The sequence below is a fragment of the Leucopleurus acutus genome, assembly GCF_964270905.1.
Source record: "Leucopleurus acutus genome assembly, chromosome: 3".
NCBI classification, from domain to species: domain Eukaryota; kingdom Metazoa; phylum Chordata; class Mammalia; order Artiodactyla; family Delphinidae; genus Leucopleurus; species Leucopleurus acutus.
The window spans coordinates 162423535-162451202 of record NC_139145.1 but is presented as its reverse complement, the minus strand read 5'-3'; the positions used below and the strand labels follow the sequence as shown (position 1 = coordinate 162451202).

At 39.2% G+C, this 27668-nt stretch overlaps 1 pseudogene across 1 annotated transcript; it reads right to left on the bottom strand.

Moving 5' to 3' along the window:
- Window positions 1-1505: 1505 nt before the first annotated feature.
- Window positions 1506-27146, bottom strand: LOC309958963 (small ribosomal subunit protein eS17-like; annotated as a pseudogene). The gene is made up of 2 exons: window positions 27085-27146; window positions 1506-1926 (listed from the first exon to the last, which is right to left on the bottom strand). The product of its transcript is annotated as a small ribosomal subunit protein eS17-like (transcript).
- Between the last annotated feature and the right edge of the window lie 522 nt (window positions 27147-27668).

The following is a 27668-nucleotide window of genomic DNA, read 5'->3' as shown; positions in this document are numbered from 1 at the left end:
AGGCATAAAACTAAGGAATGCTTGGAAATAACGCCCATTCAGTTGTTGCCTCTCAGTGCCCATAACATAGCTGACTATTCCCTGCTGAAAACTCTGGTCTCAAGATCACTGTTCATTTAATTGATGGCTAATGTCTTCATTACACAGCTGTTAGTCCATCAAGAAGATAGTTAATGAACTTGGCAATATACATTGCATTAACTTTTTGCCCTAAGGTTAATCATGGGATTATTTTCAAATGTGCTTTTGATGTGCTAAGCTTCCCTAATAAATATGATTAAGTAAGATAAGTTGAGAGGAAGAACATCAATTCAATGAAAATTGCTTAACATTAGGCAGTAGGTTTATAAATGAGTAAAGGGAAATTTAATGTCTGTACTTTATGGCTCTTAAAGGATATTTGGCTGTGACCCAGATGCTAAGCTTTACCTTCACAGAGTTAAACCAGGAACACTTATTTATACACCAATATGATGTTCTTCAACTGAGTACCATTCAGGGCCTTATTTTTGCAAATAATATGTTCTTTTCCTCTTTCTTTACATCAGAATAAGCATTATTCTTCTTAGTTAGAATAATAATAGAGGATATTCTAAGATTCAATCAATGAGGGGAATAAACAATGTTGAAATAGTAGACTCCTAAGAACAAAATGTGTTTTATTAAAGAAACATTCTCCCAAGTATTGTAAGTAAATTTACATTAAATATTAAAGATTTCTAAAGAAAAATCTATTTACTCACTTAAAAATAAAAAAAAAAGAACAGTGCAAAGTGCCCTTGCTATTGCTACTGAAACTACTTTTGTCAAGACTATCCCTCTAATATCCATCCTTCTGAGTGCTATAATTTTAGCCCTTACTGACTCATTCAATATTAGACTAACCTCTAGGAATAACAATAAACTGTCCAGCATTTAGAACAACAAAGACAGTAGAAACACATTTTGGGATATAATTCTCCTTATCTTAGTTTCTGTTAGTCTTATTAAGAAAAATAGTCTTGGATTTAAAGTTTCTATCATTTGTCCAGGTCTAAAATGATGTTTTCTAAAAACATTTTAATACAGTCGATTAAGTCACTTTCTGCTGTGCCAGTCAAAGTCCCAGAGAGACTATGATGATGACCTCAGTTTGGGAATGATGGCAACCACCATTGAAGAGAGGAAATTAGTTTATACTTGAATGGGATCCTTTTTTTTTCAAGTACAAAATTAGTACTCTCTCCCCCTTAGCACAAAATGTACTTGCTAGGATAGATTCAAGCTTCCTTTACTCAGCATTCCATCTGGCTTAATCTCGGCTGAAGGGGAGAATCACAAAGCAGATGTCAGTCATGGTCTGACCTCTTGGTTTAGAAGGCGGGGTGGGCAATAACTTCTACTTCTCCACTGGCTTCTCCCTCCAGACATAATCTCCATTTACCCCGTTGCTTTAAGAACATGGGTTCCATTTCTTTTGTTGTTGTTGTCTGAGGCTTACTGAAAATATCACAGCACAGCAGAAAGATTCAAACGGCTCCACATGGTGTTTTGAAATTCATCCCTCCTGTAGGCTGAGTGACCGGCAGGTCGGACAGACTGCCAAAGACCAAGAGCTTCAGCATTTCCTTAGTGTCAGGATCTACTTCAGTGATTTCCTGATCCCGGGCTGAGACCTCAGGCACGTAATTATCTCTCCTCTCCCTCGCCTCCTCCTGCAGCTTGATGGAGATACGTCTCACTGCACCACTCTGAATCCATTTCATCAGATGTGTGACATAGCCTGCAATCTTGTTGTGGAGCTTCTTGCTGGGAATGATGGCGATCTCCTCTCACATGTGCTTGTTGGTGTGCAAGTCGTTGCCCAGGCGCGTGTAGTACTTCTCAATGATGACCCGGGCCGCCTTCTTCACGGTTTTGGTGCGGACGTGGCCCGTGTTGGCGGTCCTTGGTAAAAGAGGTTCATTTCTTTATTAGATGACAGACTTTAGGTCTCTGGAGTATTTTTCAGAGAAGAATTTTTGCTTTTCAAGAACAGCTACACAAAATAATCTTGAGCCAAAGTATTCTTTCTTTAGATTTCTACCAGAAGGGGAATAGAACTACAAAGTTTTATTTTCAAAATTCTCATGTTCAAGTCAATAAATATTTAAAGTCTATAAAGCACTGTACTAATGAGAAGACAGGGATTGGAAGAGTTGGTAAGATCAAACTGAAAAATGAAGACAAACAAAATGCCATATTTCTGCCTTCCAGTTGCTGATATCTTGTTGAAGAGATGAGGACATGTCCTAATAATCTGGTACAAACTGAGTTGTACCAAGTGATGCAAAGGAAGCTCAGACTCATTGGGGGTGGTAGGGATGTGATTATTGGGGAAAGCTTTTTGAGTGTTGACCATTGAGTTGAAGCTCCGAGGTCTTCAACAAAGTGGAAGAGCGTTACAGACCCAAGAAGAAACTTGCACCAAGTCCCAGCAGCTTGAGGGCTCAGATTCCATTCTAGGAAAAAGGCTACAATGAGGGATGTATAGAGGGTGTGATGGGACGAGGTGGGAGATAAAACTGTAAAATGATGGAATGCCTTACTTATCTTTTTATAATTTTTTGGTCATTATTGGAAGTACATATACATATATTCCCTTTCCAGAATGTGTCGTCCTACCATAACACTATCCAGAATCCAGAAAATGATGCTAAACAGTTCATGTGTTTCCCCTTGATTCATCCTGTAATGCGTCCATCTCAGGGGGTCCCAAGCCAGTCTCCCCTCTTTAGCTTCTGGTACCTTTTCTCTTCACCATGGCTTTCTAGATCAGAGGCCAGCAAACATTTTCTAGAAAAGGCCAGATGGTAAATATCTTAAGTTTCACAGGTCAAACATTCTTTTTTACAGCTACTCAACGCTGCTGTTAAAGAATGAAAGCACCCATAGACAATAGGTAAATGAATGGTGTGGCTGTGTTCTGATAAAACTTTATTTCAAAAGCAAGTGGCAGGCCAGATTTGGACCACTGGTTATAGTTTATGGACCCCTGTTCTAGGACTATCAACTCCTTTGTCTTCTCCAAAGGATCTTAGTTGTTCCTACTCTCTGTCTTCAGTCAAGACTGCTAGTTATTTGAAATCATCAGATTTCCAGTCTTGGTGAATCTGGGGTAGGACCTGATTTTGGAGGCAATGTTAAAAAGGATGGTCTTTTCTTGTCTGAACTTCAAGATGAAGGATCTAGAAGACAAAACTTTTAGCACAACTCTAGGGTGTTACTGTGCTTGAAGTGTCTCTCTTTTTTCTAGTTTTGCCTAAGACATCTTTCTGCTAATTTAGCTCATTTGGGCCAGGGCTTGAGAATGAAACTAGGTGTGTAATATATTCCAAGAAAGAGGTCAGCCAGAAGTGGAAAGATGGGAGATGAAGAAAAATACCATTTTGCTATATTTGTAATCCCCAAACCTAGTTTTTGAGTGACCACTATTTGTCAATCCACTAATTTTCCTTTAATTTAACTATTGTAACACGGGATCCAAAAAAATGAAGCATTTCAGCTTAATGTATACACAGTTGAAAAATCCATTGGAGATTGTTCATCAGGAGAATAAGTGTTCAGAATTTTTTATAGAAAATATAATTCTGATAACAGTGTACAGTATAGAAGAACCAGTGGGCTTTAGTTAAAAAGTCTCAGTGGTTGCCAAGGGGAGGAGGGAGGGATGGATGAATAGGCAAAACTAGGATTTATTTATTTTTATTTTTATTTTTTGCGGTACGCGGGCCTCTCACTACTGTGCCCTCTCCCGCTGCGGAGCACAGGCTCCCGCCGCGCAGGCTCAGCGTCCATGGCTCACGGGCCTAGCCGCTCCGCGGCACGTGGGATCCTCCCGGACCGAAGCACGAACTCACGTCCCCTGCATCGACAAGCAGACTCTCAACCACTGCGCCACCAGGGAAGCCCCAAAACTAGGATTTTTAAGGCAGTGAAACTGTTCTGTATGGTATTATAATGGTGGATACATCTGATACATTAGTTCAAACCCATAGAATGTGCAATACCAAGAGTGAACCCTAATGTAAACTATGAATTTTGGGTGATTATGGTGCATCAATGTATGTCCATCAATTGTAACAAAAGTACCACTCTGATGCAGAATTTGATAAAGAGGGGAGACTATACTTGTGTGAGGGCAGAGGGTATATGAGAAATCTCTGTACCTCCACTCAATTTTGCAGTGAACCTGAAACTGCTCTAAAAATTAAATTCTACTTTAAAAGAAGTCTCTGACAAGGAATAATCCCAGATTTAACTAGTGAGATGGCATACATAGGTGCCATTTATGGCCCTCGAAGACACCCTTAGTAAGCGCACAAAGACAAAATTTCCAAAGGGCAGAGTAGGGTTGGAAGAGATGCAAGGCATTTGCCTTAAGACTGTGGTCTAGACAGAGTGCCGCTCTGTCAGTCAAGCAGTATGCAGATTGTACTTTCCAAAATGACTGCCACAAAAGCTCCCATCCCACATTTCTTCTTCCTGTGTGATGCTGTAGCTCCTCTTATAGAGGTATAGGGGCTTTGTTTCTCCCCTTGAATCTGACAACAGCAGAACTGATGCTATGGAACTTCCAAGGTTAGGACATGAAAGTCTATATGGATTTCACCTGGAGCTCCTGAGACACTGTTCTGGAACTTAGTCACCATGCTATGAGGAAGTGGCAAGACCACAGAGATCAGGTCTAACTTTCTGGCTAAAGCTCCTTTTGAGGTCCCAGCCAGTAGCCAGCATCAACCTCCTGACATGTGACTAGGTGAGTCACAAGGTGACTCTAGCCCCAAACACCATCTGCTGCAATAGCGTGAGAAACCCCACCCCCAAGCAAACACTGCCTAACTGAACCTAGTCAACGCCCAGAACAATGAGAGAAAATAATAAAGCAATTTTTGTCGCTTTGATGTGAATCTTTACACAGCAATAGATAACCAAATAAGTACAAGGGGTACGAAAAGAGAGGCCCAAGCTGGGTAGTTGCTGCTGTTTAATAAATCAGTAGAAAATAATAGTTAATAATATCATGTCTAGTTCTTATGTTCACTTTTTAATATTTTGATCAAGTGGCCCAAGATTCCTTTTAAGGACCACTATATTCCCCATCTTTCCTAAGAGTGCTAACAGGACTGACGAGATCTGGCTTCTCAGATGCAAATGGTCTACATGAGCCAGAAGCCTGGGAACATACACATCATGCTCAAACGACTATCCATGTATTTAATTTAAAAATAAAAAAACATTGCTCATCACTCCATAGGTACTAGGCTGATACATTCAAGTCACAAGATATCAAACCCTAGAGATAAATGTCTTTTTTAATTTTGCAAAAATTGTCTTTTTATCCTTAACGCATTAATTCATCTTTTACTTTTTTTTTTTAATCTTGCTTATGCAGTAGCATATCTCCTGGGATCACTGCAAATCTTGATAAGGCCCTGTGGCATGTACTTTAACCTAATTATAGAAGCAACTCCAATGGCCTCTCATTCACTTGGATGCGAAGAGATGCATGACTTAACAGGGTCACATTCTTGGGCTAATTCCACTCTTCAGTCAGCCAAGGGGCAGCTGCTTGAGCATGTCCAAGGATGTAGAATGTGGCCACTCCTGCTTCCATGCCAACACCCACCCCCTTCATTCTCTACAAATAAAATTCTCTCCCACTTAAGGGCAAAGGATAATATCACCTCTCTGGCTTCTAGCTGCCCATTCCTTCCTCTAATTTGTATAACCATATTCCTCACTTCTTCTCTCCATGACCTGAGATAATGTGTCTTTTCTACTTCAAGTCAAAATCTTCATCTTTTTTCTGAAGTCAACCACTTCCCATCTTTTTTTTTTTTTTTTTGCGGTACGCAGACCTCTCACTGTTGTGGCCTCTCCCATTGGGGAGCACAGGCTCCGGACGCGCAGTCTCAGAGGCCATGGCTCACCAGCCCAGACGCTCCACGGCATGTGAGATCTTCCTGGACCGGGGCACGAACCCGTGTCCCCCGCATCGGCAGGCGGACTCTCAACCACTGCGCCACCAGGGAAGCCCCACTTCCCATCTTCTCAGAGGCTTTCTCCATAAATAATACTCTCTTTTCTGTATCTTCAACCTCTTCCTCTTTCCTGACACTTGACCCTCTGCCTATAAATTTTCCCATTCTAAAGATTAACTCTTCCTTGTCCTTGTATCTCTTTAGATACCTCCTTATCTTCCTTTTCAACCAAACTTTTTGAAAATGTTGTCAATATTTGATTTCCCTTGCTCAAATCCTATTCATTCTTTGTTCTAGCATCATCTCAATATTGCCTACATCATTTGAATGGTTGGGGTCACCAATGATTTTCGGAAATTATTCCAAGACTTATTGACTTGCTCTTTGTAAATCTTTAGAGATTCTCAACCATTTCATCCTTTGGAAATAACCTATCTTCCCTGTTTTCCACATCACTCTCTCCTAATTTGACTTGACTTCCCTCTCTTCCTTCCCTCCCTCCTTCCTTCCTTATTTTGTCTTTTCTCTCTCAACAATATATAGGGTCTTGTATTAGTCAGCTCAGACTGCCATAGCAAAATGTTATAGATTGGGTCACTTATAACAGAAATTTATTTTCTCAAAGTTCTGGAGACTAGCAGTCCCAGATCAGGGTGCCAGCCAATTCAGTTCCTGGTGAAGTTTCTTTTCCTGTCTTGCATATGGCCACCTTCTCGCTATATTCTCACATGGAGTTTCCTCTGTGCATGCACAGAGAGTAAACAAGAGGTCTCTCTCTCCTCCTATAAGACCAACAGTCTATGGAATTCGGGCCCCACCCTTAACTCTTTTAACCTTAATTTCCTCCTAAAGGTCTTATCTCCAAATACCGTCACGTTGAAACTTAGAGCTTCAACAAATGAATTTGGAGAGGGGACATAATTTAGTCCATAACAAGTATAGTTTGTCACATAAAAACTAGGCAGAGGCACACAGTTCCACGTTTGCTTGCAGACTGGGCACCTCTCTCTTTCCCCTCTGATGCCCTTAGTGAGTTGTTGGCATTTACTTTCACACCTGTTACTTCAGAATCCCAAGATGGTTGCTACATCCTCAGAGGTTTTCCTTGAGAGGCTGAAACGAGGCAAACCTATGAGCCAAGTTCCTTTTTTTAGGAGCAAGAAAATAATAGCGGCCCTCAGACTCCCTCTATTTCTTCCTAACCAGAACTGCCTCACATGCATATCAATGTCAAGGGGGATTTCCACAATTGATTTAGTCTAATCAACATCCACTTTCCCTGGGATAAGGGAGGGGTGATTCTACAGCACACAGGGTTCTGTCAGTCATGCAGGCAGAAGGACATGGCTGATTTCTATCTTTCTGACTGCCCTCTCTCAGCCTTCTTCTTAAAAGCCTCTTACTTCAACTGGCCCCTTATATTTCAGTCTCCAGGATTCTTTACTTGGACTAATATTGTCTCTATACTCTTTTCCCAGGTAACCTCATTTATGCCCACTGTTTGCATTACGCCTTAAACATTATAGACCCCCAAATCACTTTCTCTAGTCTAGATATCTTCTATTGGCTAAGCTTATATATATATCTAAAGGTCTTCCTGGCATTTCTACCAGGATTTTTCGCAGACATCTCGAAGTCAACATGTTGAAAAATGAAACTCGTTTCCGTTTCCAATGCCACACATTCTCCATCTCTTTGGTACTCTCTCTGTTGTTTAGTGGAAACATCTCATAATGATTTACCCAAGCAAACAAACCACTATTATTTTAGGTGCCTTCCACTCCCTTACCTACTACATCCATTTAGTTACCAATATCTCACAAATCTCTGCACTTTTTTTCATCCCTACTACCACGCCTTCCTCCTTTAGCTTCATTTCCTACTATTTCCTTTCTGTCATATTACAGTATTTATCAATCTAGGACCTGCTTCTAATAATGCACACCTTTGTTTACATATCTTTCATGACTGCCAAACTTTAAGGGACAAGAGGGCATTTTTACATTCTTCTTTTACATTCTTTTTTTTTTAACATCTTTATTGGAGTATAATTGTCTTACAATGATATGTTAGTTTCTGTTTTATAACAAAGTGAATCAGCTATACATATACACATATCCCCATATCTCTTCCCTCTTGCCCCTTTTACATTCTTGTACTCATTGCAACCTGGTGCATGGTAAGCCCTCATGAAACTAAGTTCAATTCGGCGACCGAAACTCATATATATAGAAATGATAATGCAATGTCCTTGCACTGGGCTTTCTTGCTCTTCTCAGCATAAGACACTTGAGGGAAGAATCTTTGTTGTTCTCTTCCTTTGTAACTTTCCAAAATACTGAGTGCAGTGTTTTTTACTACTGATGACAAACACATTCAAAAATATCAATAGATTAACTCCAGAAAACAAAGCGATATGCTCTATAGTTGTGGATGGACATGGCATTGATATATTTTTCCATGTTGTATGCAGTACTTTCCTGTCTGCATTACACATGGACTCCCTGGAGTTGGTCATCATCAGAGTGTGTAATTCTGTAAAATGGAATCTTGGCTCAGATGAGGTCTGTGGTGTCTTCTGGATCTCATGTCTTGTGATTCCATGATTATAAGATTACTGAGAGAAGCAAGTTCATTTTGATGTAAATAAGCCCATGAACTGGGGAAGGAAGAGTGCTGTCCCTGATGATGTTCTGCAGTAACCGTTTGGCTCAAAAAGAACGAAAATAGTTTATTTTTAACACTAGGGGATAAATCTTAATCTTTGAAGTTCTCAAAGGTATGATTTTCTTTTTGGAAAACACTATTTAAGAACATCAATACACCCCTTTGAATTTGGGTCAAAATTTGATGACATAGCATTAATGGTTATGTGAGAACTACTGGGTCAAATCATAGGTATTGAGATAGTCTTTCTTCAATGAAATTTTATCAGTGTAATAGCTATTTCCAGAATACACCCCCATAATTAAAACTAAGATAGGATATGGGATTAAAATACCAAAAACAATTGATCATATTGAAATGGAGCAGGACCCTATGGTCCTTGCCCCCCATGTCTTCAGCCTGCCTTTTTTCTGTGGAAAAAGTTTAGCCAAAGAACAAGTTTAATCAGAAAATGATTAAATGAGAAAATGCAGAAACAAAAGATAACAAGAAGACTAAATAATAAGAGTTTAGTCATTAAGCAGAGTCAAGGACCTTTAGTTCCTCCTCAACGGCTATAGATAATATTCTGAGCCCTATCCTGTGAGCTGTCTTATAGATACTGAGACCCCCACCAGGTGGAAGAAGTTAACTACATGAGGACCAGGCTGTAGACATGACATAAGCTGCCACAGTTCTGAGAACTGGCCTCAAAGAAATGGGAACAAACTGACCCTGGAACTAAAGACTAACTGTATTTAAAACAATCAAGATGATGCTGATCAGACCACCACATGACCAATCTCATAATGACTGTCAGAGCTGACTGCTGTTTCTGAATGTAGACCCCTTCCTCTGTCCATAAAAGCTCTTGCCCCCTGATTGTCAGTGTGGGGTGGAGTAAACGTTTGGACAGGCATCTGCCCTCCTCATCCCCCTACACACATTGCTGGCATCTGACATAAAGCAAACTTTCCTTTCCACCAACCCGGCCTCTTTATTGGCTTTTGAGCGGTGAGCTCAATTTAGGTTACAATATCACATTTAAACTTATTTTGACTAAGTTGAGTGAAATTTGCTTTCCTTCTAAGAACACGTGATTTTCAATTAAATTATTAGAAATAAAAAATAAATTAGTTATCCTCTCTAAGTTCTTATTTTCATTCCATTATTGACCTCCTCCTTGCTTTGAAAGTTTTGCACTTGAGGGCTTCCCTGGTGGCACAGTGGTTAAGAATCCACCTGCCAATGCAGAGGACATGGGTTCGAGCCCTGGTCCGGGAAGATCCCACATGCCTCGGAGAAACTAAGCCCATGCACCACAACTACTGAGCCTGCACTTTAGAGCCCGCAAGCCGCAATTACTGAGCCAAAGTGCCACAATTGCTGAAGCCCACGCACCTAGAGCCTGTGCTCTGCAACAAGAGAAGCCACCGCAACGAGAAGCCGGCGCACCACAACGAAGAGTAGCCCCGCTCGCTGCAACTAGAGAAAGCCCGCATGCAGCAATGAAGACCCAATGCAGCCAAAAATAAATAAATTAAATAAATAAATTTTTTAAAAAAAGAAAGTTTTGCACTTGAAATTACCCGCTTTACTCATAAATTTATCTCATCTTTCTGAAAGTATGAGAAGCAATACACTTTATTTATACAGTGTTTTACCATTTGCAATGTCCTTTTTGATCTATTTAACTACATCTAAACCACACGTTAATCTCATGAAGCAGACAAACCAGATATAATTTCACAGATGAGGAAACTGTCACCTTTACCCAAGATCACATGATTAGAAAGTGATAAAACCAAGAGAAGACTCAATATCGTTTGATATTTAGTCTACTGCTCTTTGCAACTTGGCAACCATTCCAAACTCAAAAAATATATCTCCCTCTGCCTTTTATAAAACAGCATTAAGATTGCACTGAGATGCACAGAGTATAAAATTGCTTGTATACTTTTGATCTTTTCTTTCTTCTTACCATTTCAGTTTTGAAATGGCAAACCTTGGGAAGGTATCTCAGGTTTATACAGTGAAAACTTTACTTCTCAGGACTTGGGAAAGTCTAGTCAACATTGCTGAAATAGAAAAAAAAACATGTTCTTCATGGAATATTCATAAGACAAATGTATTTTTAAAACTTGCAAAGCTGGCTGAGCTACAACCTCACAAGTGATATTTCAAAACATGTTAGAGGTCTTCTGCTTGTGGCCATAACAAAGTAACTTGTTATAACATGTTAGAGGTCTTCTGCTTGTGGCCATAACAAAGTAACTTGTTAACTAATCCTCTCACCAGAGACAACTATAAAACTGAACAAAATATAGGAAATGATTATTTTTAGATGTTAGACTATAGGCAACACAGATCTGTGATCCCCAAGAGGAGCAGGGGAGCCTTAAGATCACAGTTATACAAGCTTCTACCTGGAGGCATTCTGTAAATGGTAGGGTAGGGGTGGGGCAGGGAGCCCCAGCAGGGTGCAGATGTCTCACTGGGCAGAGAAGGAAGATGTCATAGCTCTGGGCTGCAAGGGTGGCTGGAAATTGTGGGGCAGGAATGAAGAGAAGGGAGTCATACAGAAATGAAGTTTCAGAATTCTGCACGTGGTTCCCCTTACTCTTTGGTGCAATACAAAAGTGTGTATGCATAACGCAGAATCCATAAGGCAGGGTAAAAAAAGCTATCAAATAAAGAAAAATTACTGGGGAAGTTTGAGTTGAAAAACTATTAGAACTCCTCTAGTCTGGGAGACACTTGAGTACTGACCAGAGTGGAGAAAACTCATTAAATATCTCTGACATTCAATGGAGACGCAGGGAAGGTCATGCTAATCTATTTCCACAGTAAAACCACTCTGAAGTGTCCCTAACAAAGCGTAAAAATTATCCATAAATAAGTTCAACTTAAGTAAATGAGTTACCTATCTGCTGGAACAAAATTCAATATTCTATTAAGGAAGAATGTAAAAGCCAGCTCTTTAGCAACATAGCATCCATAGTATCAAGTATATAACAAAACATTACTAAACATTGTGAAGAAGAAGCAAAATGTGGTGCAGAACCAAAAGAAAAGTCAGTCAATATAAATGTAAATTGTTTATTTTTAGCAAAATGAGATAGATCTCAAAAAACTTTGAATGTTTTGAAGTATGATAGCTGTTTTGGAAAAAACTTTTTCCAAAATAGATAAAGGCACAAAGAGAAAAAATTTTAAAGGAGTCAGAAAGAAAAAAACATAAAAAGAGCAACCACTAACCTCATTAGAAACAATGTATGCCAGACTACATTAGACTGACATCTTTAAGGTACTGAAAGGAAAAACTAAACCTAAAATCTTGTAAATATCCTCCAAACATGAAGGAAAAATAAAGACATCTTTAGGCATACAAATACAGAAAGAATCTGTCATCATCAGGCAAGCACTACAAGATATATTAAGAGAATTTCTTCAGACTAAACGAAAAATGTTTCCAGATGGAAATTCAGTCTACACAAAGAATGGAGAGTTCCAAAAAAAGTAAATATGTAAATAAATATAAATTATTTTCTCTTGTGGCTTAATTCCAGAGAAAAATGGAAGTATGCTGTTACAAGTATACTTGTATACAATATATATATATGTCTGTAAAGAATGAATATTGTAAACTGAAGAGCAACCAATTTAAAGGAGAAAGAAAATAGAAGAGGCATAGCTGAAAAACCAGTAGAGGACATAAAATGGTATCTTTAAAAATATTTAATCCAAAAGCATGCAAGAAAGGAAGAAAAAAAGAAAAAAGATGTAATGGGACAAAGACATAGTGAATACAAGATGGCATATTTAAACACAATCAATTATTTGGTAATTGCATCAAATAGCACTAGACTCTAATTAAAAGGAAAGGATTATCAGACTGAATTTTTTAAAAAAACAATATGCTGTTTATAAGAGAGAAAAGGATGGAAGAAGGTATACCTCTTAAATATTCAGATAAATGTTGGGCTGGCTATATTACTATCAAATTAGACTTCAGGACAAAATAATATTTTTAGAGGTAAAGAGGGACATTCTATAATAAGAACGTGGTCAACAAGAAGACATTAAAATCATAAATATGTATACACCTAATCACAGAAATTCAAAATACAAGAAGAAAGAAACTAATGGAACAGAATGGAGAAATAGGAAATTCCACAGCTAAAGTTTTAGATATCAATACTCTTTCCTCAATGATAGAATAAATATATAAAATGCTCTGTGTAGATACAGAAGACTTGAACAGCACTATCAATAACTTAACTAACACAATACACATTTTTTCCCAAGTGATCATGGAGAATTCATTGATATAGACCATATGCCATGTCACAAAACAAATTACAAAAAAATTTAAAGAACTGAAATCATGAAGGGTACATTCTCTGACAACAAAGAAATTAAATTAAAAATGATTGAAAAATAGATATCAGAAAATTCCCAAATATTTGGAAATTAAGAAATCTTTGTCTTAACCCCTTGCTCAAAGAAGAAATTAGAACATATTCTTAAGTGAATGACAATAAAAATATCACTATCAAAATTTGTGGGATGTAGTGTTTGGGGGAAATTATATATCTCTACTTGCCTATATGAAAAAGAGGAAAGGATTAAAATCAACAGTTACTGCTTCACCTTAGGAATCTAGGGAATGAAGTCTAAACCCAAAATAAGCAGAAGGAAGGAAACAGTACTGGTAAGAGTGGATATCAGTGAAGTAGAAAACTGATAAATAAAGAAAATCATGAAATCAAAATCTGGTTCCTTGAAATGTTAACAAAATTGATAACACCCAACCTTAACTGATTAAGATAAAGACAGAGAATACCAAGAAAGAAAGAAAGAACATCAGTAATGATCCATAGACATTAAAGGAATAATAAAGTTTATGAATCACATTATATCAATAAATTCAACAATTTAGATTAAAGGGCAAATTACTTGAAAGACACAAATTACCAAAACTGGTGTAAGAGGAAACAGAAAATCTAAGTAGCCCTACAATAATTAAAGACATGTATTTGTATTCAAAAACCTTCCCAAAGTAAACTCTAGATAATTTCATTCATGAATTCTACCAAACAATTAAGGAAAAAATAATATCAATTTTACAAAATGTATTAAAGTTCAAAACATGGTTTTGTCTTTATTCTTTGATTTTAAGAGTAGCTCCCTAGGTTTAGCGATTGGCCCAATCTCTAAATGATATGAAAATCTTAAAAACTGTGTTGAGGAAATAGCTAAAACTAAATGAGAACAAGAATCTAATTCAAAACACTGATATTTGTCATTCTTTCCTAAGCTAGGCAGGAAGCTGAGGAGGCTAAGTGAGAATTCAGATAGGTTTTACCACGCTCTGTCACTGGTATCCTATACTGAGTTGAAACTATATGTTCCTAGTATCCTGCCTCATTTTTCTCTTCTTTTTCATATGAGTCATTTAAATTTGCTGTATCTTCTCTCTTCTCCCATTCCCAGCAAAGAAGCCGCTATCTCAGCCTGGATGTGGAGAGAGGCCAGGGAAGCTTCTATGAAGACGTATGCTGAGCCCAGAAGGGTGCACATGTGTTGTATGCAGAGGAAGCAGCCAAAGAAGCCAGGAAAGCAGCATGGCCAAAGGCACAGAAACGAGAAAGCTTGCATTTAAAGAACTATAAGAGGCTCCTCCATATTGGACCAAAGAGAAATGCAGAGGTGGGGGAAAGGAGTAGAGGGGTCAGGGTAGATCAGAGATCACATCCGAATGTGGCATCCTCCTGAGGAATTTATCTTCAAAAACAGGAAGTTACTGAAGGATTGCAAACATGATCAAATTTGCAATGTGCAAAGGATACTCTGATCATGCATTTGAGGGAGGGTGGACCTGTTCATCAGATATCACAGTAGTTTAGTGCAAGACGATGAGGTCCTGATCAAAATTAGAGACAGTGGAGAACAGAGAAAGGGATACATATGGATACAGGGTCCGAGTCCATAGGACACAGTGACTGATCCAACATCAGGGGTGAGGAAGAGGAAGGAGTCTAGCTGATTCTAAGGTTTCCTGCTCAGATGGCTGTGTGGATAGCATGTCCTTCACTAAGATGAGGTCCCACTAGGGGACTAGGGAGTTACTATGCTTGCAGTTGTGAATTGATGAGGTATGAGGTGAAATGTGAGGTCTGATAGGCATTTGTATATATCCTGCACTCAGGAGAGAGAACTACAGACTGATATTTGGATTTCATCAGCACATGAAATGAATGTGCAACCAAGGTATATATAAAATGAGAAAAAAAGATATATGTGGCTGATGTAGCCATGTGAATAGAAGACATCTCCACGATATAGAAAGGGAACATTACATAAGTAGTGTCAGAGGGGATTTTCATGTTATATTTATAAATATATCATTTCTATGTAAGCTAGAAACTTTCCTTGTTCCAGATCTAAGTTGTACATTCCAAATTCTGAGAGTGATTTCAAGGATGACATCTTTTACTCCTAAAGGAAGCTACTGGAACAACAATAGAAAAGCTAACAGTAGGTGATTATCTCTTGATTATAAAATATTAGGGAAAAAACATTCAACGTATATGTACTAATGATGGAGACACCATATGTTCAGCAAGAGTCAATTCTCCTCTAGCCTATAAACTGTACAATAAACTCCATCTCCTCTACAAATGTCACGACCAACACCTCCTCCTTCTGGTCTTCTACTGTCACAGCAATACCCCACAAAGCTCTGTAAAGCTGTAATGCAATCTTTTTTTTTTTTTTAACATCTTTATCGGAGTAAAATTGCTTTACAATGGTGTGTTAGTTTCTGCTTTATGACAAAGTGAATCAGCTATACATATACATATATTCCCATATCTCTTCCCTCTTGCATCTCCCTCCTTCCAACCCTCCCTATACCACCCCTCTAGGTGGTCACGAAGCACCGAGCTGATCTCCCTGTGCTATGCAGCTGCTTCCCACTAGCTATCTATTTTACATTTATTTGTTAGTGTATATATGTCCATGCCACTCTCTCACATTGTCCCAGCTTACCCATCTCTCTCCCCATGTCAAGTCCATTCTCTAGTAGGTCTTCGTCTTTATTCCCGTCTTGCCCCTAGGTTCTTCACGACCTTTTTTTTTTTTTTTAGATTCCATATATATGTGTTAGCATACAGTATTTGTTTTTCTCTTTCTGACTTACTTCACTCTGTATGACAGACTCTAGGTCCATCCACCTCACTACAAATAATTCAATTTCGTTTCTTTTTATGGCTGAGTAATATTCCTGGTGTATATGTGCCACATCTTCTTCAACCATTCACTTGTCAATGGACACTTAGGTTACTTCCATGTCCTGGCTACTGTAAATAGAGCTGCAATGAATATTGTGGTACACGACTCTTTTTGAATTATGGTTTTCTCAGGGTATATGCCCAGTACTGGGATTGCTGGGTTGTATGGTAGTCCTATTTTTAGTTTTCTAAGGAACCTCCATACTGTTCTCCATAGTGGCTGTATCAATTTACATTCCCACCAACAGTGCAAGACGGTTCCCTTTCCTCCACACCCTCTCCAGCATTTATTGTTTGTAGATTTTTTGATAATGGCCATTCTGACAGGTGTGAGATGATATCTCATTGTAGTTTTGATTTGCATTTCTCTAATGATTAATGATGTTGAGCATTCTTTCATGTGTTTGTAGGCAATCTGTATATCTTCTTTGGAGAAATGTCTATTTAGGTCGTCTGCCCATTTTTGGATTGGGTTGGTTGTTTCTTTAATATTGAGCTTCATGAGCTGTTTATATATTTCGGATATTAATCCTTTGTCCGTTGATTCGTTTGCAAATATTTTCTCCCATTCTGAGGGTTGTCTTTTCGTCTTGTTTATGGTTTCCTTTGCTGTGCAAAAGCTTTGAAGTTTAATTAGGTCCCATTTGTTTATTTTTGGTTTTATTTCCATTACTATAGGAGGTGGATCAAAAAAGATCTTGCTGTGATTTATGTCAAAGAGTGTTCTTCCTATGTTTTCCTCTAAGAGTTTTATAGTGTCCGCTCTTACATTTAGGTCTCGAATCCATTTTGAGTTTATCTTTGTGTACGGTGTTAGGGAGTGTTCTAATTTCATTCTTTTACATGTAGCTGTCCAGTTTTCCCAGCAACATTTGTTGAAGAGACTGTCTTTTCTCCATTGTATATCCTTGCCTCATTTGTCATAGATTAGTTGACTGTAGGTGCATGGGTTTATCTCTGGGCTTTCTATCCTATTCCATTGATCTATGTTTCTGTTTCTGTGCCAGTACCATACTATCTTGATTACTCTAGCTTTGTAATATAGTCTGAAATTAGGGAACCTGATTCCTCCAGCTCTGAATTTCTTTCTCAAGATTGCTTTGGCTATTCAAGGTTTTTGTGTTTCCATACAAATTGTGAAATTTTTTGTTCTAGTTCTGTGAAAAATGTCAGTGGTACTTTAATAGGGATTGCATTGAATCTGTAGATTGCTTTGGGTAGTATACTCATTTTCACAATGTTGATTCTTCCAATCCAAGAACATGGTATGTATCTCCATCTGTTGGTATCATCTTTAATTTCTTTCATCAGTGTCTTACATTTTTCTGCATACAGGTCTTTTGTCTCCAGGTAGGTTTATTCCTAGGTATTTTATTCTTTTTGTTGCAATGGTAAGTGGGAGTGTTTTCTTAATTTCATTTTCAGATTTTTCATCATTAGTGTATAGGAATGCAAGAGATTTCTGTGTATTAATTTTGTATCCTGCAACTTTACCAAATTCATTGATTAGCCCTAGTAGTTTTCTGGTGGCATCTTTAGGATTCTCTATGTATAGTATCATTTCATCTGCAAACAGTGACATCTTTACTTCTTGTTTTCTGATTCGGATTCCTTTTATTTATTTTTCTTCTCTGACTGCTGTGGCTAAAATTTCCAAAACAATGTCGAATAATAGTGGTGAGAGTGGGCAGCCTTGTCTTCTTCCTGATCTTGGTGGAAATGGTTTCAGTTTTTCACCATTGAGGATGATGTTGGCTGTGGGTTTGTCATATATGGCCTTTATTATGTTGAGGTACGTTCCTTCATGCCTACTTTCTAGAGGGTTTTTATAATAAATTGGTGTTGAATTTTGTCAAAAGCTTTTTCTGCATCTATTGAGAGGATCATATGGTTTTTATTCTTCAATTTTTTAATATAGTGTATCACATTGATTGATATGCATATATTGAAGAATCCTTGCATTCCTGGGATAAACCCCACTTGATCACAGTGTATGATCCTTTCAATGTGCTGTTGGATTCTGTTTGCTAGCATTTCGTTGAGGAGTTTTGCATCTATGTTCATCAGTGATATTGGCCTGTAGTTTTCTTTCTCTGTGACATCTTTCTCTGGTTTTGGTATCAGGGTGTTGGTGGCCTCATAGAATGAGTTTGGGAGTGTTCCTCCCTCTGCTATCTTTTGGAAGAGTTTGAGAAGGATAGGTGTTAGCTCATCTCTAAATGTTTGATAGAATTTGCCTGTGAAGCCATCTAGTCCTGTGCTTTTGTTTGTTGGAAGATTTTTCATCACAGTTTCAATTTCAGTGCTTGTGATTGGTCTGTTCATATTTTCCATTTCTTTCTGGTTCAGTCTTGGAAGATTGTGCTCTTCTAAAAATTTGTCCATTTCTTCCAGGTTGTCCACTTTATTGGCATAGAGTTGTTTGCAGTAATCTCTCATGATCCTTTGTATTTCTGCAGTGTCAGTTGTTACTTCTCCTTTTTCATTTCTAATTCTATTGATTTGAGTCTTCTCCCTTTTTTTCTTGATGAGTCTGGCTAATGGTTTATCAATTTTGTTTATCTTCTCAAAGAACTAGCTTTTAGTTTTATTGATCTTTGCTATTGTCTCCTTCATTTCTTTTTCATTTATTTCTGCTCTGATCTTTATGGTTTCTTTCCTTCTGCCAAATTTGGGGGTTTTTTGTTCTTCTTTCTCTAATTGCTTTAGGTGTAAGGTTAGGTTGTTTATTTGAGATGTTTCTTGTTTCTTAAGATAGGATTGTATTGCTATAAACTTCTCTCTTAGATCTGCTTTTGTTGCATCCCATAGGTTTGGGGTCGTGTGTTTTCATTGTCATTTGTTTCTAGCTATTTTTTTATTTCCTCTTGATTTTTTCAGTGATTTCTTGGTTATTATGTAGTGTATTGTTTAGCCTCCATGTGTTTGTATTTTTTACAGATTTTTTCCCCTGTAATTGATATCTAGTCTCATAGGATTGCAGTCAGAAAAGATACTTGATATGATTTCAATTTTGTTAAATTTACCAAGGTTTGATTTGTGACCCAAGATATGGTCTATCCTGGAGGATGTTCCATGAGTACTTGAGAAGCAAGTGTATTCTGTTGTTTTTGTATGGAATTACCTATAATTATCAATTAAGTCCATCTTGTTTAATGTGTCATTTAAAGCTTGTGTTTCCTTATTTATTTTCATTCTGGGTTATCTGTCCATTGGTGAAAGTGGGGTGTTAAAGTCCCCTACTATGAATGTGTTACTGTCGATTTCCCCTTTTATGGCTGTTAGTATGTGCCTTATGTATTGAAGTGCTCTTATTTTGGGTGCATAAATATTTACAATTGTTATATCTTCTTCTTGGATTGATCCCTTGATCATTATGTAGTGTCTTTCTTTTCTGTTTTAATACTCTTTGTTTTAAAGTCTATTTTGTGTGATATGAGAATTGCTACTCCAGCTTTCTTTTGATTTCCATTTGCATGGAATATCTTTTTCCATTCCCTCACTTTCAGTCTGTATGTGTCCCTAGGTCTTAAGTGGGTCTCTTGTGGATAGCATATATACGTGTCTTGTGTTTGTACCCATTCAACCAGTCTATGTCTTTTGGTGGGAGCATTTAATCCATTTACATTTAAGGTAATTATCTATATGTATGTTCCTATTCCCATTTTCTTAATTGTTTTGGGTTTGTTTTTGTAGGTCTTTTCCTTCTCTTGTGTTTCCTGCCTAGAGAAGTTCCTTTAGCATTTGTTGTAAAGCTGGTTTGGTGGTGCTGAATTCTCTTAGCTTTTGCTTGTCTGTAAAGGTTTTAATTTCTCTCTCAAATCTGAATGAGATCCTTGCTGGGTAGAGTAATCTTGGTTATAGGGTTTTCCCTTTCATCACTTTAAATATGTCCTGCCACTCCCTTCTGGCTTGCAGAGTTTCTGCTGAAAGTAACCTTATGGGAGTTCACTTCTATGTTATTTGTTGTCTTTCCCTTGCTGCTTTTAATATTTTTTCTTTGTATTTAATTTTTGATAGTTTGATTAATACGTGTCTTGGCATGTTTCTCCTTGCATTTATCCTGTATGGGACTCTCTGTGATTCCTGGACTTGATTAACTATTTCCTTTCCCATATTAGGGAAATTTTCAACTATAATCTCTTCAAATATTTTCTCAGTCCCTTTCTTTTTCTCTTCTTCTTCTGGAACCCCTATAAGTCGAATGTTGGTGTGTTTAATGGTGTCCCAGAGGTCTCTGAGACTGTCCTCAGTTCTTTTCATTCTTTTTTCTTTATTCTGCTCTGCCGTAGTTATTTCCACTATTTTATCTTCCAGGTCACTTGTCAGTTCTTCTGTCTTAGGTATTCTGCTATTGATCCCTTCTAGAGAATTTTTTATTTCAGTTATTGTGTTGTTCATCATTGTTTGTTTGCTCTTTAGTTCTTCTAGGTCCTTGTTAAATGTTTCTTGTATTTTCTCCATTCTATTTCCAAGATTTTGGATCATCTTTACTATCATTATTCTGAATTCTTTTTCAGGTAGACTGCCTATTTCCTCTTCATTTTTTAGGTCTGGTGGATTTTTATGTTGTTCCTGCATCTGCTGTGTGTTTCTCTGTCTTCTCGTTTTGCTTAACATACTGTTTGTGGTCTCCTTTTCACAGGCTGCAGATTCGTAGTTCCCGTTGTTTTTGGTGTCTGTCCATAGTGGCTAAGGTTGGTTCGGTGGGTTGTGTAGGCTTCCTGGTGGAGGGGACTAGTGTCTGTGTTCTGGTGGATGAGGCTGGATCTTGGCTTTCTGGTGGACAGATCCGCATCTGATGGGGTGTTTTGGGGTGTCTGTGAACTTATTATGATTTTAGGCAGCCTCTTTGCTAATGGGTGGGGTTGTGTTCCTGTCTTGTTAGTTGTTTGGCATAGGGTGTCCAGCACTGTAGCTTGCTGGTCGTTGAGTGGAGCTGGGTCTTGGTGTTGAGATGGAGATCTCTCAGAGATTTTTGCCATTTGATATTATGTGGAGCTTTGAGGTCTCTGGTGTACCAGTTTTCTGAACTTGGCTCTCCCACCTCAGAGGCACAGCTCTGATGCCCGGCTGGAGCACCAAAACCCTGTTATCCACTCAGTTCAGAATAAAAGAGAGAAAGAAAGAAAGAAAGAAAGAAAGAAAGAAAGAAAGAAAGAAAGAAAGAAAGAAAGAAAGAAAGAAAGAAAGAAAGAAAGAAAGGAAGGAAGGAAGGAAGGAAGGAAGGAAGGAAGGAAGAAGGAAAATGAAATGAAATAAAGTTATTAAAATAAAAAATAATTATTTTTTAAAAATGTTTAATGTAATATAAAAAGAAAGAAAGAAAGCAAGAAGAGAGCAACCAAACCAAAAACCAAATCCACCAATGATAATAAGCACTAAAAACTACATTAAAAAAAAAAAAGAAGAAACGGACAGACAGAACCTTAGGACAAATGGTAAAAGCAAAGCTATACAGACAAAAGCACACAAAGAAGTGTACACATACACATCCACAAAAAGAGGAAAAGGGAAAAGTACACATATATCATTGCTCCCAAAGTCCACCTCCTCAATTTGTGATGATTCGTTTTCTATTCAGGTATTCCACAGATGCAGGGTACATCAAGTTTACTGTGGAGATTTAATCCGCTGCTCCTGAGGCTGCTGGGAGAGATTTCCCTTTCTCTTCTTTGTTTGCACATCTCCCGGGGCTCAACTTTGGATTTGGCCCCGCCTCTGCGTGTCGGTCGCGGGAGGGCGTCTGTTCTTCACTCAGACAGGATGAGGTTAAAGGAGCCACTGATTCGGGGGCTCTGGCTCACTCAGGCCAGGGGGAGGGAGGGGCACGGAGGGTGGGCGAGCCTGCGGCGCCAGAGGCCAGCGTGACATTGCACCAGCCTGAGGTGCGCCGTGCGTTCTCCCGGAGGAGTTGTCCCTGGATCCCGGGATCCTGGCAGTGGCGGGCTGCACAGGCTCCGCGGAAGGGGTGTGTGGATAGTGACCTGCGCTCGCACACAGGCTTCTTGGTGGCGGCAGCAGCAGCCTTAGCATCTCATGCCCGTCTCTGGGGTCCGCGCTGATAGCCGCAGCTCACGCCCATCTCTGGAGCTCCTTTAGGCAGTGCCTTGAATCCCCTCTCCTGGCGCACCTGAAACAATGACCTCTTGCCTCTTCGGCAGGTCCAGGCTATTTCCCGGACCCCCTCCCAGCTAGGCGTGGTGCACTAACCCCCTGCAGGCTGTGTTCACTCTGCCAACCCCAGTCCTCTCCCTGCGCTCCGACCGAAGCCCAAACCTCAGCTCCCAGCCCTGCTCGCCCCGGCAGGTGAGCAGACAAGCCTCTCAGGCTGGTAAGTGCCGGTCAGCACTGATCCTCTGTGCGGGAATCTCTTCGCTTTGCCCTCTGCATCCCTGTTGCTGTGCTCTCCTCCACGGCTCTGAAGCTTCCCCCCTCCGCCACCCGCAGTCTCTGCCCATGAAGGGGCTTCCTAGTGTGTGGAAACCTTTCCTCCTTCACAGTTCCCTCCCACTGGTGCAGGTCCCATCCCTGTTCTTTGTCTCTTGTTTTTTCATTTTTCTTTTGCCCTACCCAGGTACGTGGGGAGTTTCTTGCCTTTTGGGACATCTGAGGTCTTCTGCCAGCGTTCAGTGGGTGTTCTGTAGGAGATGTTCCACGTGTAGATGTATTTCTGGTGTATCTGTGGGAAGAAAGGTGATCTGCACGTCTTACTCTTCCGCCATCTTGAAGCTCCCCCCCTGTAATGCAATCTTATAGCCACTCTTCAACAAGACACCATCAGTAACTTGATAGTATAGTCAGAGTGAGATTTACTGTGAAGGTATTGACATTTAGCCTTGTGTTCATTTGGATGTACAGTTTTCTAGTATTTGCAAAGGTAATTTATTTTTATATTCTTTTTCTCAAAGAGGTCCCCCAAATTACATGAGCTGCAGCACACCTGTACCATCCCCGGGTAAGGAGTATAATTCAAATGTTATAGACAATAGATTAGTAAGATTAATCTAATGTTTTTTCATTCATCAAGTTAAATTAATATATTTGAGAACTGGTTTTCACACTCAACTCTTCTGACTTTAGGGTCCATGACCTTCTAACTACAACTGGAGTTCTCCACCCTCTCTGTACACTTGAATTGCCCAATGGACATCCAGGGTTGAGAATCACTGCCTTATACTCCTTTTGTTAACATTTCTTATAGTTAAATACAGATTAACAATTTGAAAAAAATACATTCTCAAGGAAATTTCCCAAAAGGCAAAATAGTGGAACAAAGAAATGAAATCTTTGCATTTATTTTTCAAGTAATCAGTTCGCTGATGATTCAACTGTGCCTTTTGTTAATGAGTGTTAATGAACATTTAATCATACAAAGATAAGTTGTTTCTTCTTATCTGGAAAAATTCTAATATGGCAAACAGACTATATTTGTTCTGCAATCAGTTATTGATATTTTTTCTGACTTGGAATACATAATTAAATATCTAGTAACTCTCTGTTTTCTAATCTACATAAGTTTGAATCAATTTTTTTTTCTTGCGGTACGCGGGCCTCTCGCTGTCGTGGCCTCTCCTGCTGTGGAGTGCAGGCTCTGGACATGCAGGCTCAGCGGCCATGGCTCACGGGCCTAGCTGCTCCATGGCATGTGGGATCTTCCCGGACTGGGGCACAAACCCGTGTCCCCTGAATCGGCAGGCGGACTCTCAACCACTGCGCCACCAGGGAAGCCCTGAATCAAATTATTTTTAATTCAGGTTTTATTCAGTTGCCCTTTGAGCTTTCCATCAAGGACCACCGTCCCCACTGGCATCTTCACTTCACTGATGCATTGTCTCTTGCTCTGCATTCTAGGTATGGAGCAGAAAAGCATTTCCCTCAACAGTTGAGCTTTTATTAGCTTCCATGGCCTAATTCAAGCATTAACTTTGCTTATAAAAGCTACTTTTTCAACCTGTCTTTTCAACAGTTAACTTCCATTTCTAATAAGGACTAGAGAAACAAGAGCAATTATATGTGAGAGAAATTATGTGCATAGTTCCAAATCCCCCTGGTTCCCTTGGACAAACAGTCTGCTCTTGTTTTGTAGCTCCCTTTTTCTATTTACGGTGGCACTTCTTACCTTCCATAAATGATTACTTTTCTCCTTTTAGGCAACTCAGAGAACCTGTGATGTAATGAATAGAGTAACTGACTAAAAGACTTAGATTCTGATCCAACTGAAGTGCTGTGTAAAATTGGGCAGAGGTGATTAAACTCTCTGAAACTCAGTTTTTAAAATAACTGTGAAGTTCGAATATAAATATGACTTCAGTCTAACTCACAGAGTTGGTCAATAGACAAATGTGATATTTGTATCATTTTTTATTTGACAGGAAGATATTTGCTCTTGGAAGGTATTTGCTCTTTGACTGCAAAATCTTTGACTGAATGCATGCAAATTTAGAAAGCTGTACTATGAAGTATACTCCAAATGAACAATTTATCCACCTAAGCTTTTCACCTGAGTGTGGTAAACCACAAGAGGCCACATGTCTTTCTTCACTAATTGGAAAATATTATAGATATTCAATATTTCCTTTCACTTAGAAATGTCTCCTAGGAAGATATGTATTACCATATTTTGAGAATATGAAGTGTTTGAATGGTTTAAAATCTGATTGGCTTTCAGTAATTCAAGGGCCACTATTGATTGTTACACATGAGTATCTGTAAAATTAATTCCTTGTACAACATTATTTCTCAAAGTAACTTAAGCCAGTATCTCCAAATATGTGATGGTAAAAATCACAGCAAGGGCTAAATGTTCACATTGATACTCACTTGAGTCATTGAATGGGACAGGAAACACAGACATTGTTGAGTAGACTAAACCTCTCATTTGACAGATACTGAAACAGATTAAGTGGTTCTGTCAAGCAGCCGTTTTATTATAGAATTGGAATTAGAACCCTTAAATCAAAGTGTAGGGCTCTTTTAACTACTCCATACTAACTATGGAGATATTCCCCTGAATGTTCTCACTAAAACAGCAAATATTTAAAATTGCAGGGGTTAGGGAAAGAATATGTTTAAAAAGTAAGAAGGCAAAGTATTTAGATTTTTATCAATGCTTCAACAAAGGTTTCCATTTTATAGTTTGATATCATAGGAGAGATGTTTCATTGATATACTACCTGAGTTCTTGGTTCCAGCATGGGTTTTCCTCGTAGACTATTAAAGCCTATAGTTGAAACATATTTAATTTAGTTGCTCACTCATATTTGCAGCACTGGTCTTAAGTTGAGATTTAATTCTAGAAGGCATTATACTAAATTAATCTCATTGGAGTTCATTTTATTATTCTTATGTAGCAAATTTCAAAAAATTCACTTAAAAAAAAAAGAGTGGAACAATTTCATATAAACTCTTTCCCAGTGGATCAATCACTTTGAAATCCACTAAACAGCCTAATGAGGCAAACATTTTCCCTTGTTCAGGGCCAGCATTTAGGTGCACATTTTCAAAGTAATGATTACCAGGATGTTAGCAGTGTTAAATATTATCAGTTCTGCAAAATTGCATGTTGGGTATTCTGGACGTTTTTAATCTGGACAAAATGTAAAGCAGGGGAAATCACCTAGAAAATTTAGCAAACATAGTCTTGGCTTTGCCGTTGGAGTGGGAGAGAAGACACTTTACACTGTTGCTTATACTACAGCTGTTCCCAAATTCTTGTGTGGCAATTGCAAAGAGGAATGCTTTCTTCATAAATGTGTAACTCCAAGGTTATGGCCTTTTCTTTAAGAAGTAGGCTTCATTCCAGTTGTTCACTCTTAAGAGGGGATTGCAGGAGCTGGATGAATACTTCCATACCTAAATAGAAATTGTGTTTTCTGATAAAGAAAAGAGTTCCCAAACATCACGATGGTAAAAGGGCGTGATGCTGCTTGAGCCCCAGCTCTATCACTGATGCCGGAGAATCCCTCTACCCTCTCTGGGACTCAGTTTCTTCCTGTGTAATATGATGATCCCTATGACCCATTCTGTGCCAACTTTGAATCCTCCCAAGTGTCCAACTTCATTGTTCAAAGCAGGCTGCTTCTTCACCAGAGACTAAGATTATACCAGAAGTCAATGTTTTATTTTGTTAAATTCAGTGCTACAACCCTTTCTCTGTGAATGAATGAATGAATGGAATATAAATAATGACACATATAGGAGACAAGGGAATTAGAAGGCTGCATATGTGGTCATTCATTGTAGAGTGGCTAATAACCTCAATTACTACAAGGTGTGTCAGATGCAAAGGAGTGAACAAAGAGCATGTTTTCTAAAAAAAAAAAAAGCCCATTTGAAGTAAATTATTTTTGTGAGGTATATTGTTTGTTGCCCTCTTTCTGTTTCATATACACAGAAAGAGCATATTATACTCTCACATAAAATCCGCTCAGAAAACAAAAGTGTGACAGGAGGAGTTCACTTTCTGCAGTAGGATGCATCTAGTGAAACATTCCATCCAGTTTTTAGAAACAAATCATCCATTGTAATCACTATGCTGTAGTCCAGAAAGAACAGAGCACCAGGAGATGGGAAAACCTGGATCTGTACCCCCCGAAGGAAGGGGTCATATTTTCTTGGTTTACTTTACCTTCCTAGAACTTAGCTTGGTGCATGACACATAGAGAGTACTCAAAATGAGGACTTCTGCTACAAACTCTGCTGCCTCCTAGGTAAGTGTCCTGGTCCAGGACACTTTTGGAAACAGAAGTTGAGGCAGAGCTGTGTGCTACGGCTTCCTTGGGAGGTTCCACCACAAGACAGTAGGAATAAGGGAGAAACAATGAGAAACAAATTGAAGGTGGTACGTATGCTGCAGAGACAGCTAGTTCCCAGCACAGGATGCCATCCAAATATGTCATGTAGAAACCCTGAGCCTCAGATCTCAGATCCAGAGGAGAGTAATTTATTTTTTCAGCTCCTACTTGTGTCCTATCCCTCACTTTATCCGCAGCAACAATGACTGTCCCACACGTGAGCGGCGTGACCTGGCTGTGCTGGGCAACTGCTGGAGCAGCCATATTGCGTTGCCTACAGTACAGCGCCTCATCTGAGCCCAGGGGTGATGGGAGGAAGCAGGACCACGGCTAAGCCAAGCTGACCTTCGACGCAGGGGCAGCTCTTCCTTCAGAGGCATCATGGAGGCCATGCCCAAGGCCAGCATCCCCGGCGCGCCCACCCCACCAGGAATGGAGGCTCAGTGGGTCTCTCCACTGAGCTGGTGGCCAAGTCCCAGGAAACAGGCAAAGCTAAGCGTATCCGGGGGGCTTGGGGGTTGTTGAACGGGGTCAGGAACAGTGTGGCATTTTAGAAAATTATCTGACCCACGTCTCGGTTTCTTCAGCTCTAAAATGCTGATCATATACATGTCCTCCCATGTCGTAAGAGTATTATGAGGATAAAAATGAGTCACGGGACTTTAATCTTCTCATCCTTCTCGTCCCTCTCTTGCATGCATCCTGTAAACCTCCAACACAGGAAGAATGCCCTCACCAACAAGCTCTCTGTCTGTCACCGGGAGATGCTAAAAAAATATCACACGACCCATTAAACTGGTGTGCCGGCCTCAAGTAGACCCTGCTCACCGACACTCAGCCTTGTTGCTTTTCCCCACTGTTTACTCTCTTTTCTGCACCTTCCCCTCCGCTCTCTATTCTCAACACATGTCCTTGTCCAGGGACAGACA